This window comes from Chroicocephalus ridibundus, chromosome 4 (genome assembly GCF_963924245.1).
Source record: "Chroicocephalus ridibundus chromosome 4, bChrRid1.1, whole genome shotgun sequence".
In the NCBI taxonomy this organism is placed as follows: Eukaryota; Metazoa; Chordata; class Aves; order Charadriiformes; family Laridae; genus Chroicocephalus; species Chroicocephalus ridibundus.
The window spans coordinates 84,829,361-84,844,536 of NC_086287.1; the positions used below are offsets into that span (position 1 = coordinate 84,829,361).

The 15,176-nt window shown below is 40.5% G+C and overlaps 1 protein-coding gene across 5 annotated transcripts in view; it reads right to left on the reverse strand.

Annotated features, from left to right (window-relative positions):
* GARRE1 (granule associated Rac and RHOG effector 1) overlaps positions 1-15,149 on the reverse strand; it is a 62,567-nt gene extending 47,418 nt beyond the window's left edge. Inside the window, exons 1-2 of one of the 5 annotated variants that reach the window (XM_063334593.1) lie at positions 15,071-15,120; positions 13,683-13,795 (exon numbers count right to left, since the gene is read on the reverse strand). The gene's annotated coding sequence lies outside the window, so the exon portion shown is untranslated. Of the gene's footprint in view, positions 1-8,883; positions 8,904-9,395; positions 9,551-13,682; positions 13,796-14,371; positions 14,510-15,070 lie in introns of those variants that run through there. The other 4 variants (XM_063334594.1, XM_063334596.1, XM_063334595.1 and 1 more) reach the window with 4 other exon arrangements.
* Positions 15,150-15,176: the final 27 nt, after the last annotated feature.

Genomic DNA, 15,176 nt, shown 5'->3' on the forward strand with positions numbered 1-15,176 from the left:
CCCGGGGACAGGACAAGAGGTAATGGGCACAAACTTGAGCATAGGAAGCTCCACCTAAACATGAGGAGGAACTTCTTTACCCTGAGGGTGGCAGAGCACCAGAACAGGCTGCCCAGAGAGGGGGTGGAGTCTCCAACTCTGGAGACATTCAAAACCCACCTGGATGTGTTCCTGTGCAACCTGCTCTGGGTGGCCCTGCTCTGGCAGAGGGATTGGACTAGATGATCTCCAGAGGTCCCTTCCAACCCTATGATTCTATGATTTGGTCACTGGGCATTAGTGAATACCTTCACTTACACACAGTGAAAATTAAAAAAAAAAAAAAAAAACCCAAGTGAATTCCAATGTACCCACATATCAAAACATGGATAATGCTTATCTCAAGCTAGAAGCTAGCCTTTCAAAACAAGGCCAGCTATATTGACATGACTTTGTTGATTAATCAGAAAATTAGTCAGCTTAGGATGCTAACAGCAAAGAAATTGCCCCTAGAACTTCTCAAAATTACTTTCTGAATTATATTTTAGACATAATCAGTTATGGGACAACTTGACCATACAAGCAAAATTAGGAAAGGAGGAATACTCTGTGAACTAAGACATGAAGTGTTAATGACAGGTTTTGTTAAATTTATATATATATATCTTATCAGCACATTTTGCAATAAATATGATTTGTTTCACATTGGTCTGCACAGGCAGCTCTAGTAAATACTGTTAGTTTGTTCTACTTTCTCTCTCCCACTCCTTCAGCTCCCATCCTATTCTCAGCAGGGCATCGCTTGAATTTATTGGTAGCTCCATAGAAATTGAACAGCGCAAGTGGGAGGACAGCCTCTAGCAACTAAGAATAAAAGCAGATAAGTGAACATAAATCAGACCAGAGAAAAACAAGTGTGTGAAGTTTTTAAGGTAGCAGAGCTGGATTTTGAAATGGATTGGAAAACAATAAATATAAAAATAGTGAAGTCAAGACCGATCTCATCAACATATTTACAAGATCAATTTATATTATGAAGCAAAAGTTTGCACGGTAACAGAAGCAGTGCAATCAGAAGTAACCTGACATGAGATCCATTCCTAGATGGCTACCAGAGGAGTAACAATACTTTCTTTCCATACTTAAAAAAATAAGAAATTACATTGTCAACAGAAATTATAATCGCAAGTCACGGCTGCGTTTCCCTCAGCAAAAAAAGGACAGTATAAAACCATATTTTGAATGGTAACTTCACTGAGTCTTAAGGGTCAAGGTTTGAAAGCTTTTCCACCCCACCCCAAAATGAGGGCTAGAAACATCTCAAAAAACCTCACTGAGATTCTAATGTCAATGAATGACAGCCAGAAAAATTTATCATAGCACTAGGAAAATATTTTCAAAAGGATACTGTTCTTCAAATGCAGAAAGCGCATCATGCCACCACTGTCCAACAACCCAACTATTTCAAAATATTAAATTCATTAAGCATTTTATTACTGTGGTCTCCATAAAATACATAATTAAAGAACTAATATAATATTGCTTGTCAATGTAAATATAATTTTTAAAATGTTTTCCCACAGTCTCTGCTTTCAGTATGAAAGTTACAGAAGCAACTCTAAACTCCTCACTGTGGACAGCATCGAGAAGGTCTTTACTTTTTCAAAACTGTTTCCACTCCCATCTTTCATAAACCTGTGGGAACACAGTATAGGTGGTTTTAGTCATGTAAGAACAGTCTTCATTAGTCACAGAGAACAAAAACCAAGAAGTACCAAAGTAAATCCATACTTGACACCATTTTAAAATCCTTACTTCATTAGGAAAGGGCTCCTGGAGTACAATCACTGCTGTAGGCTGGAGATGCATAACAATTTGTGCCTTATTTTTGGATAAAGCATGCAATAAACATTCTAATATGTCAAAATAACCCTTTTAACATACAATAATATATACGAAACATTCAAATCACTCAATAAGCATCTGAAAAAACATTTATGCTCACTGAAAACATAGGGATTTTTTTTTAAATTTCTGAAAGGAACTTTGAGAAGGATTTCTGAAAAATAATGCATTCCACTTACAGCCTACCGGATCATCAGGTAAAGTCATGGTAGTGCTAACAGCAATGCTGTTACTATTGCTGTCAGTACTGGAGCTTAAAGAAATGAACACTGATCATCATCATAATGGATGATTGTTTTGTTTGGTATTTAATAATACAGTTCTTAATTTTTAAAAATTAATTTAACAATTCAATTTTAAATATTAAGTATATTAACATAATCTACAAGGATATTAACATCATTAACATTATATTTAAGATAAAATTAGTGGCTAAAATACACCACATGCACCTTCTGACTGTCAGCCACTATCACACGCCTCCCCAACACCTCTGACTGGGCCCACGAGCAGCTTCCCCACCAGGGGAGCCTGCAGCCTGCTGAGAACCCACCTTCCCGCAAGAAGCCATCCACTGCTGGAACGAGCACCTCCCAGGGACCACAGCCAGGTGCTTCTGCTTGAACACAGAGCTCCTGCTTGAACACAGAACTCGTCTGAGACATTCCCACATATTCACTACTTTCCACTTTTTCCGACCCCAGAGGAACCATCACACAGTGGCTACGGCTCAGCCAGACTGATTTTGGAGAAAACTTGATGCCCAGTACTACTCTGTAATCAGTATTATGGAAACAACTCCTTCCACACGTCTCAGGAGAAGGTAGGCAAAATTATTACTTAGGAAAAAAGTTCACCTTACATTTGTTTTAAGAGGAACAACATAGTATTAGAGCCCCACAGAACAATTAACTGTGTGGAAAGAACCCTAATGCTAGACCCCAAGATCTGAGGCTCAAACTTCCACTATAGTTCTTTACTATGCTTCCATTTACAGATAGTACATCATCTTCCACATTTTTTCCCCGTTAGGCAAGCTCTGACAAAAACCTGAACTCGTGTGTACTCTGCTCCTGAATTACTGATGGCAGCAGAAAATGCAAATCTCTACTACGCCATCAAACAAAACGGCTAACACGCTGTTGCAGGAAGGATTTCCATCCATTCCTGTTCTCCAAAGCATTATATGGAAAAAAACCTAGCAAACCATCTTCCCACTGCTACTAATACTCCTTCCTTCCGAGGCTCTATAAGGGTCTTGCTCTGTTTCTAGAGTTATTCTGTTAGGCAATTACAACTTCTATATAGTAGATATACATTCTACGATATATATCTGTAGAAATCTCTCAGGGAGCACTACAGTGAATAAACACAGGCACGCTACATTTATTTTTTGCATCTTCTTTTCAAAAAAACAATAATATCAAGTCTGTAGTTACCTGCAATTTTTGAACACTAAAAATACACCTTACTTTCTTGCTTTCAATTCAACAACATTGATAATATTTTCAATGTCTTTTTCCTACCTCTGGATTCACTCCAGCAAGCTTAAAAACACAGTATTAGAGATGCACCCTTACTACACTCTAAGGTACTTACGTATTTTTTATCCACAATAGAAAATACATATTTCCTACATACAAGTGCATACCTGTTATGTGTATATTACATGATACATGTTCTCCTTTATTAAGGGATTTGAATTTCAATGAGTCACTTTCTCAAAATTTCCATTCTAGAAATAAATAATTACCTTCCTTGAAGGTGTCCAATAACACCATGCAGCTGGAGCAGAGCATACCACTTTTTGCATTTATTATTTCATTAGGAACAATGTGTGCTACAGTCAGAGCTAGGACTAACCGCAATCAGAGTATTATTTGATACATCAAGGGGTTTTTATCCTCAACTACCACTGCTGTCTCACTGTGCAGCAAGAGAGTTTAAGCAGTGCTTCAGCTACACGGACACTAAACACTCCTACCAAACTGAGTTTAGAACAACAGGAAATCTTTCACATTTTCAGCATGGCAGATTCCACTCCCAGTCTTTCAGCTAACATTCCAGTCCTCACTGTGTACATACAACCAGGAGAGTTTTAAGTGTGAATTCAAGTGTAAAGAAGGAAAAAAGCAGTAAAAGTAGGGGGGGAAAAAAAAAATCACAGGAAGAAAAGAAAGAGTGACTGGACTCAGCAACATAACAAAATTATTAGATGATTGTGGGCTTGGTAATGAAACTGATAGTTTTCTTTACAGTGTATCAATATGATGATGTTCAAAATTGAGACGAAACGTATTTCAGGGCTCTCAAATGCTAAGTAAGGCATTCTGCTGCTTTTTGAGTTGCTGTATGCATATCAGCAAATAATTTTAAACAGTATAACCACTTGCAAAATGGAGCCTTATCTCCTCCTACAGCTAACATATTATTCTCTGCCTGGAATAGAAAATTATTCCACAGACTACTTTTCCTATCTTTCAGGTGATTATGCTGGCATTTCCTTGCCTCTGAAGTTGAAACACATAGACTCCATTTACACAGACATTTCTCTGTCCATATTTTGGACAAGACAGTGGATTTTTATTGGTCAGAAGTGGTACTTATTCGCTACTAATAAAAACAATTTCAATGTTATATTAAGCAATCTATACTAGTAAGTTCCTAGAAGATAACTACTCAAGAAAAAAGGTCAATGAAAAAAAATTTGCAGCATCTAGGTTTTTACCATACACCAGTGCTGTAAAAATCTGAGTATCTTATCCTCACTTATGTCAGATTTGAGCTTATTATTCGTAAGTGAATGGAAAATATTTTACCTAATTATTTGTTAATTCTAAAAGATTACATTGAGTTTATGACTATGAGTAGTTTCTTTGCTATGTTTCTTACCATAATCTTCATCATGAAGGTATTTAACAAGAAACCAAAACCTTTGAACAGAGAAAAGAAAACAAACAAGAAAAGAAGAAAGCAGAAGAGGGGCATTCTGGGGTAAGCGTGAGTAAGCCACAAGTACCTGCCACACAACCTACAGCGTGCCACCAGTCCGAGTTGAGGCAGTACCTCCCATATGGAAGAACGTAAGTAGCAGTTTTAGAAAAAAATAATTTTACCAGTGGAAAAAAAAAAGTTCCCTTTACATCAACTACAAAGCATCAATTTCAAAGTATTACTTCTTAAAATGCTGGTTCTTACCTAAAAGATACAGAAGGTCTTGTCAGTGCTGGAATGCTCAAGTTCTAACACAAGGGTATCTTGCATTTGAGGACACATACTGGTGTATATATAAGTCAACTTGTCAAGTGCTTCCCCTCTCAGGGATATTCTACATCTGCCATTACTATTCCCTGCTTTTTTCAGAGTATATTAAGTGGGTCTTCTGAGATCACCAGGTTTGGACTACTTCAGAAGGAATACTGTCCCTCACAACACCATCTTTTGGCCAAAAAGCTATCTGCCCCTGACAGTGTAAGGTAAGTGAAAGCCAATGAACTATAGGTCTTAAGTCAATGGTGTGATGTAAAATGACACAAACCTTTAAAGACAGCTAAATAAGGGACAGGAAGTCCACTAAGTCAACAGTGCTTTGAGGCACGATCAGGTTTTTTGGATGCAACTAAGCACTATAATCAATATTCAAACACATCTAGTTGTATAATATTTGTTTCAAGCCTACCGTTCCGAATTACACCAGTTTAACTTTGCTCACATTAGGATTCATTTCAGAGAAAAATATTTAGCATGCAAGATGCCCTGCATTCATATTATAATTTATTCCTCAACGCACTGAACAACTGGATCAAAATACAGCACACCTTCCTATCTACACTTATAATTATAAGGACTGTATCACTTACAAAACCTTAAGTTAAAAGGAAAAGGAGCATAATTATGTAGTGTAGAAAATTTCATAAACTATACTTATCCTTGTGTTTCCTGATATATGATCTAATGTGCAGTGAAAAACAACTAACACAGCAGAGATGAGCAACTCACACTCCAGAACAGAATATATCAAATAGCATATGCAAGGAAGACACAATATATTATTTCCCTGAAACCACAAAAATTTTTGAAAAGAAACTGCCTCATCTGTGCTAAAATAATTCCAGAACAAAACACAGATACAACTTTTTAGCAGAAAGTCATTGACTGAAATACATAATTTTCTCCTGTTTCAGGATGTAACTTAAAATATCAATAACAAAATAGTAGATCAGACAGAGAAAAGCATCCACTAGCCGCTCCGTGAAGCTGAAAAAGCCCATAAAAATGTGAATGTCTAAAGAAAAAACAAAACAAATCACAGCTTAACGTCAAGCCAAATTTTATCAGTCATATTAGCAGCAGTCATCTCCAACTGCTCCAATGCACAAAGCTGAGGGCCACGAAAGCCTTTCAAATGGAACAAACACATAGCAAAAGGTGTTGAAACACAAAAGAGAACTGAGTCTAGAGAGACATTTTCCATCAATAATCCCCTAAAGTGTGAGGGATGGAGAAGCACACATTAAAACACAAAACAATGAGTAAGAAGGTAAGGACAGGCAATTCTGAAGAGACCAGCAAAATATGCTAATCTATAGGTATTTCCTCAGAAACTGACTTGAAAAGTTTGTTTAAAACCCACTAAATTGTCACAAAACCCCCACATGTCAATGCATTGCACAAGCAACAAACTCTGTGCAGCTGTTTAAGAACAAATTAAACTTAATATCTTGTACCTTTAAAGCCAGAGGAGCTATTCAACCATGAACTCTGGTATCTGTAAACCACAGCAATTCACACACCCAGTATTCAGTCCAACAGTGTGTCTGATTAAAGCATACTCTTCAGAAAAGCATCCAGAATCAAAGGCACCAGGAAAGGTTTTGGAGCAGTAACTCTCTGACATCTGACCAGCAACAACTTAAACAGCATTAGAGATTCAGTGATAAAAACACCTCCTGATCCTTAAAAGACAGCATCTATGGTTTGAAAGGGACCTCTGGAGCCCCCATGGCCACTGTGATATGGAAAGAGAAGGCAGAGCAAGAGAAGAGCTAGAATCTTTTAACGCATGTTCAGGGGAAACACAATTAAGAGGCAAATCACGATTTGTTATTCATTTGTCTGACTGTATCAGACAATTGTAATCAAACCTCCTAAAACCCAACTGTTCCAGAAACTAAAATGGAAAAAAGAAAAAAAAAAAACCTCTTTTCCTGCTGTGTCTTCAAAGGAAGAAAATGCACTTTTCACAGAAAACATTTCCCTAAATCTCTTGTGTGTCAACTACAGATTTACTCTATCATACCAATCCATCACCACAAAAATGTAACATTCCTATATAAAAACAAAAAATGTATCATTAGTGGTTTTCAACAGATTTCATGTCCAGCAACATCTGCAGAGCAATAGATTTCACTAAACCAGACCAGGATCTTTTCGAACCACAAAACCAAGCAACAGATTAATTTCAAAATAGCACAGGTCAGATGTACCGCTTTTCCACCCGGATAAAGCGGTAAATGCACTTGACTAAAGACTGCCAAACTAGACTATAAGCTGTCTCATGACCCAAATGACTATTTCAGATTTAAGACCAAATATTATATGAAAGATAACACTTAAATTAGGGTTGACAACATGGACCTGTAGAATACCTTTGCTAAGAAGAACTTGTGAACAAGCCCATGTTAAATTCATAACCAAATCTTATATGACGTTTGCTAATTACCGAAGTTATTTTGTAATAACTTGTCTAAAACTTTAGGATACTTATTTCTCTTTGGACCTGAAATGAGGTCAAAGTGCTGAATTCAACATCACAATCTGTTGCCCTGGAAATTATGGCAATGTTTAAACAAAGAAGTTTATTATGAGATCTAATAGGATTGCTTGAGAGAAAGTCTTTTCATTCTCTTCCCAAAAGCAACACAAGACAGAAAGACTGGAAGCTCCTTGAGTAAGGACTCTTCCAGCATTTTCATACTGAACCAAGCATATTCCCCATAACAGTATAAATGCCTTTTTCCCCCCATTTTGTTCTAATAATTGGCCCTTCCTTCCAGCACCCCATACAGTTTTCATCACCATGGAAGCCTCCTAAGAAAGACACACCACAAAATAAAAAGTCCACTTACACTTGCATTAATTTAGAAAATTTAATTTTTAGTTAAGCTACCCTGCTCTTCTATACATAAACTTCAGCAACTTCTCTTCAAAAACAGCTAAAACAGAAGTGCAAGTTCTAATACTATCAAAACCTTAACGTTGCCCATATAACTTGTGTATCTACACTGGTAGAAAGACAGTTTATTTGTACTCCGCTATGAGTTGGTAAAGTATGCCCAGATGCCTCTGGAGGTGAAAAATGTACAAGTATCCACTCAAACCTCTGCTGTCCTGCCGACACCAGCAGCAACTTGGCAGTCTTGATTTCATTTGCACTACTCGGAACTGAACTCAGTAAAACAAAATTCCGATTGCTACCAAATCTTACACATTTTTTCCCCATTCTCTTTCGCTTTTTATTAAATAAATGAAAGGTTTTAGCTTTTTTTAATGATACATGCAAATTTAGCAGATCTATTTTTCAGCACATATTAAAGTTCTTGATCACATCATCTGCTTGTAAATGTTCATCTCATAGAAAAAAGGGTGTATCATATTACCTTATTATTTAAATATCTGCAAACTGTGTTGCTCAGGAAAAAAACCCCACAAATATCTAACTGTCTTTGGTAAAAGGCTACATAAAGTTTATCCTGGAGCCATGAAACACACACTGATGAAGCTGGATTCTGCAACACATTTGCACAGTGTTAGTTAACACTATTCTACACCACCTGGCCTTCAATTTCTGCTTGGACAAAGAATTGCAGACCACTCAACAGCAAGCAATATTGCTGTTCTTCCCTCCCGCCAAAAAATCTTCCATCCTCAGGATCTTTCCATATTTTCACTAAACACAGATGTCTTTAGCAAATGATGAAAACCTGCATTCATTTTTACCTTCATTTGACAAACGTGGTTTCTTCTGAGCATTTGGAGATGATGAACTCATTCTACATTGAAGTTATCCTGCAAGATGCATGCAGAAGAATACACAGATTTGGAAGAATGAAATTTCTAGGTAGCCTCTTCCTCCTTATATTCTTCCTTCTTCTACATAATACCATCTGGTGCAAGACTCGTAAATAGCATTCTGAGAAAAATTTTGAAATACTTGACAGAAAGAGATTACGTTCCTCAAACCTTTTGAAGACTGGCATAGAATTACATTTACCCAAAGTGATCTTTCCCTTGTGATACTCAGTCTTTTACTCAATCTGTGAGTAAAAGACACAAAGAAAATTCTCTCAACGGTGTGCTGAAGTGTTTCTGTGTCTGTCCTTTCTAGTCACTACAGCTTGCACTGGTTTTCAGCATTTCTGTTATATGCTGGGCCACATAAAGAATGTCTAGCTTCTTCAGGATGAGATTGCCAGCTTCAAGTATCTTTAAGGAACTTTTAAAAATATTACCTTGTACTTAGACTCTTAGGAAGCGACACTTAAAACATCTCCAGATTTTTCTGGAATGTGAGCTGTAGACATTCAGGTGATTTATCTTTCTCCAGGGAAGCTCTTGTGCTTGGACTCAAACTGTTCTTCTAAGGCACAATCAGCCAAATCCTGTAATCTGTACAGGAGAGCAGGAAGTTCAACTTTCATAAACAAAAAAATAATACCTAGGAACATTGCTCTGAATATCCTGGTATCAGACAGACCATGTGGACATGCTTCAAAGGATCTAATTTTACCCCAGTAAATCCAGAGGAATTCCCAATACCATCCAGAAACTCACAAACATACCAAGTTACAGTGAGGTAATCTACTTAGGAAACTAAAAACACTAAGCTACTGACAAGATTAAAGATATATTTAATTGCTAAATAACTCTCACACGAATGACTCTCACTTGCAGAGAAGCAAGTGGAGAAAAGGTCCATCACGGTCCTTTCTTCCTACTCTTCTCCTACCCTCTCCTCTACAACACATTCTATATACTGCTTTAAAGCTCCCAAAATACAGCATGTTAGAATAAAGCATTAAAGAATCAAAGTTAAATACTATTATTTATACCAAGGTTAAAAAAAAAACAAAACAACTTTCTCTTATGTTCAGAAACTGTTTAAGGTGAGGAGTTTTGTTCCATTCCCAGATTGCAGAGTACACTGCCCAGAGCCTGTGAGGAATTTTCTATAATTGGACAGTACCATTTAAATGTCAACTTTGAGTGCACCACTAAACAAGAATCACACCTAAAATACTGTTATTAAACAACCAGTTGACATGTTCCCTTTTAACTTTCTAACCAACACACATGTAGTGTCAGGGAAGAACAAAAATAGAATATCCAAGCCTGAGAAGGGGTGGGTGACAAGGTGGTGGAGGGATCTTCCTGTTGAAATTTTCCAAATAATCTGTCTTTTGCAATGCTACCGTACAGAAATGCCTACCAGAAAACACTGGCATCTGACAAGTATCCCACCGAAACAAGACTAGATAAAACATAGTCACATTGACCAAAAAACCCTAACCACTTGAAAAAGCAGAAAACTGTTAGAAAAGCAAGAAACAAAAGACCACAAAGAAGGAATACAGCTATGTTGCAAAACAATTAAAATCTAGCTTGCCTAAAACAGAAAATATGCATCAGTCATTTCAAGGAGAAAATTTTACTAAAAACATAAGCAGGAATTGGTCAGAATTTAGGGAGGTATTGTAGAAATGTCTCCTAAGGAATTATTTTCTCTGATGTGACCCCGACAGTAAGAACATACCAGGTAAAAATTTCTTTTAAAACACACAGACACCTACTTTACAGCAAAAACTTCCTGAAGTTTTTGTTTTGCTTTTTAGTTAGCTAATACAGCAAAATTTCTACATACTAGTGCTAATGCTACCATCTCCTACGGGGTTCCTATGAGGGCTTTCCTCAGAAGGGAGAGTATTTATTTCCTTCGTGAAAATAGTTCTTCAAAGCAAAGCCCTAGAATATCCCTCTTCAAACTTGAATTGTTTCAATAAAGAGTTGTCATAGGTGCTTGCCCTGATAAGCTGACGTATGTTATCATTAGACCAAAGCCAACGTACCACCAATGGTATGCAACACTACAGCTGGAAAAATGTCTGACTTGCTCTAAAGGCTCTCGAACATGCCTGAGAGCCTCACAGAGCCTCAGTTACTCCCACCTCAGATACACACATACTGATCTTCACTCACAGACATCTCAGGATTCCCCCAGCCACACCTGGAGTACTTCACATTCCCCTTTTCAGCCATTCCTCAAAGCTTAACCAGCACTTCAAGACCCTCTATTCTGCTGTTTCCCACCCTTTCTCTTGCACTCCAAGGCAGCTCCAACCCAGGTCCCTGGCCATCAGTTTGCCTCATGCAAAGTTTATGACCTTAATAGAAATACAGATCAATCCCCCCAAATTTACCTTATCAACACACTAATCTTCATTAACTACAGCACAGTAAGACAAGATTGATATTTCAAGACCACAGTTCTCAAAATAATTTGTCTTGTCACATTAGAGCACTTCAAAGTGAAACACACCTCATTAACACCAATGTCATCTTTTTGGAGTTTCATAGAAAGAAAATAATTTTTTTTTCTTTTTCTAATTACTGTTTTGGCAAAATTCAAGGACTGGACCAAAATGGTTTATTCACAGAACACTAGAAGACTGGGATCACATCAGACCAAATCAGCAACCAACCTGCAAAGCAGTATTTGTGAAATGAATGCCTCCTACGCCCCCCACCACCCCCACCCTTACTAGTTTCTTTGGGGGCAGAAGGGATGAACATCAAAACCCCTCCTGACATAAAATTATCTTGAGGTACACAAACAGCAGAAAAGAAATGCATGCAAAGCCAGAGGCACAACAAAACACAACTACTACTAGGTTCTTCTCAGTGAATTTGGAACCCATCTTTAACAAATTCTACTTAACTTTCAAAATATTTTTTCATCCTATCAGGCAGAACTTCAGATTTTACAGATATCAAGAAACAGCACCTTCTATGGTTTAGATCTGCAGTCCCCATATAAGCCTCCACTGTTGCTTTCAGCCACAACACATACAAAATCTAAACAGAACCGGGAATACGATATTGCCTGGAGAGCACAAGATTGCCCGCGGCATGTTACTAATAAATTGTTGTTACCCAAAGGCCAATGAAGGTTAAGAAACACTAATCCAGACATATCACCGAGCTCTAGGAGGACCGGTGCAATTATACGATAGATTTTGTCAAGCCTAGCGGAGCCAGCTGCCCTCTGAGCCAGCCCCAGCAAAATGTTTTGTGATGAGGTTACCCATGCTGCTGGAAATGTCATCTTTCATGTGTGATATAAAACCCCTTCTATAGCTACTAACAATACCCTGGCATTGTTTGCAACGTGTAGGGTGTTGCTCTGGCTAACATCCAATTCCAGTAATAATATTCTATCTACCTACAGTAACCACAAGAAGATATTCTTCATTTTCAGCCCCAAGTGGTTTTGCAGCGCAGCAGCAAGCTCTTAAAGAATTGCCACACTTCACTGCAAGTTCCGCATTTCACCGTGCATTTATCTGCCTGCACAGATCAAGCATTTCTCTAAAACTGTAGAAACACCTTGAGATTACTGGGAATAAAGGAGCCCTTTTCATAAGACACAATTAGTCATATCAGCAGTGATACCTATTTTGAGCAGCACCCATTAATCACTATCATTAGCAGGATTTCTGGTGTACCAGCATTCATTGTACCAAGAACAAGTCTTTTCCTATTACAGTACTACTATATAAACAAAAGCAGTAGCACAATTTCTCTTGACAAAATCCTGTTTTGAGTAACAAGAGGCAAGTGGCAGGACTTAAAACTAGTCAATTCAGAGTATAAAGGGAAGCTTACTTACACCTTACCGGAGAGCAAAAATACAGCTGTTTTGCAGCAAAGAAAAACTGGCCGCCATTTGTATGCTGGGGAAGAAGAGGTGTTGAAAAGTAGCAAGTAGTGGGAAGAAGTAGGGATAAAAAGCTCTCAGGTTGGAGACAGCAGGAAAAAAAAACCACAGCACAGCAAACTACGATTCAAGTGGAAAAAATATTCAAGTGATCAAATACAAGTTGATACCTAACAAGTGGAAGAAACCTAGACTTCTCTTTTAAACATCTATAGCAGATATTTTCATATTACTTTGTCTGAAGGATTATTTACCTGTTAATCAAACTTCAGAGTCGCAGAAGAGACTTCAACTAAAAAAGTATTCCCTGTATGTATTATCTCTAGTTTCCTAACAGCCCTAAGTAACTCCCAATTCTGAATGAATAACGCCAACAGAAGGATCTACACCTTATGCTGACCTCCATGCTGCTTTCAGCCGGATTCCTCACACCCCAAAGGTTCCACAAAGCACCGTAAATGCATATGTTGGCCTGAAACACACCTTCTTCACAACCATAGATTAAATACTTAGAAAGTCCTTCCTTCTAGAAGGGAAAGTACAGAACAGAAAATAAAGGAAGAAAGTAAACCCTTGTACAAGTCCTGAGCTTTGAAAAATAGCAATTCTTTACAGGAGGGTCCATCTTATTTTCTGTAGAAACATTGCCTAGTAGAAGGCTCCAGCCAAATACAAAATCACATCGATACCCACGATACACAAATAGCACCTGTGCACATACCAAGATGGGCCAACACTCCTGATCCCATGAGCCGCATACCAAAACCTTCATGTGGCCGGGAGCTACACGACACACACCACATACCTCAGAGAGGTGAGGGAAGGGGAGCCATATCGCTGGAGCTTCAGCCACCCGTTGCCCACAGAAAACAATGGTTCCTCAAGAGCACCACCACCCCTTCGCAAGATGGCACCGGGCTGAGAAAACAGATACATCAAGCAACATCAGCCTTAAAATCCACAGGGACCTTCTCCCCAGCCTCTGGATTTGAGGTTGTCCAACAGCCACAGTAGTGGTTACAAGATGCGGTGCTGTTTTGGGAACCAAGCCTCAGCCTTCTGCCGGCTGCCTGTGCCTTTGGAGCCACAGGTCGACCGACTCGGAAGAGCCAAGTGATTTATTGTGGCTACACACCACTGACATATGCTGCTCTTCAAAACACTCTGTTCCTCTATAAATCCAATAGTAATGGCAGATTTCTACCTGTAACCAGGTTTATAACCTCACACAAAGCAAACAAACAAGGTCTTTTGACTTCCTTCAAATTTCTACGCCAACGTCCACCTCACGAATACGTACCTGCACCACTTCCTCTCCATTCACACGATAAAACCCCTCAAGCAGGGAGAAGCAAAGGCACATTCGTAAAGTTTTAAGCCATAGCCCAAAACGAGAGTTGTCCTCTCCCGCTTGCAGTGCGTATGGCCACAACACACGGCTAGACAACACCACAACAGCGCTTTCTGGTCAGCGTCAGGTGAAAAACCCCTTACCGGCACGGCCCACCGCGCTGGCTGCCCAGTCGGAGACACCCCTTGCCCGCAGGCCTTGGGGCGCTGAACGGCGAAGAAAACCTACGGCGGGCACGGTGAGGCGGTGTTTCCCCGGGGAACCCGGCGTTACAAGCCACCTCGGCCGCCTCAACGCCCGGCCGGGCCGGGGCAGCGACGCGCCGCCCTGAGGCGCCCCTCCGGGGCCTCGCCTCAGGGCGGCGCGTCGCTGCCCCGGCCCGGCCGGGCGTTGAGGCGGCGGCGGCGGGTCAGTATTTAGCAGGAAGGTGCGCAGGAATTCCCGCAGGCGCAGTCAGCCCCCGCTGGGCTGCCCTCACACGGATCGGGGTGGCGGGAAGGGGGGGCCCCCCGCCGCCGCCGCCACAGGGCCCCCGCTGAGGGAGCGAGGCGACAACCCCCGCGCCGGCCTCCTCCTCCTCCTCCTCCTCCTCCTCCTCCTGCTCCTCACAGGCGCTGCCGGCGGCTCCTCGCAGCCCCAACCCCCGGCGCGGCCCGGGGACGCTGGCCGCTCTCTGCCTCAGCGCCCCGGGGAAGGAGGAGCGGCGGTAACGCCGTCCGTGCCAACCCCACTGCTTCGCCTCGCCCCGCCGGCCGGGCTGCGGGGGCTGCTGGCGGTCCCCCCCCTCCCACTACCACCACCACCCCCGAGGAAAGGCCGGGCGGGCGGCGGAGCTCACTCACCTGCCCGCGACAGCGCGGCCAGCCCCGTTCTGTGTACTCCGGAAACGGCGGATCCTCCGCCGGGCGCCGGGGAGGGGCCGGGCCGGGGCGGGGGGCGGGCGGAGCG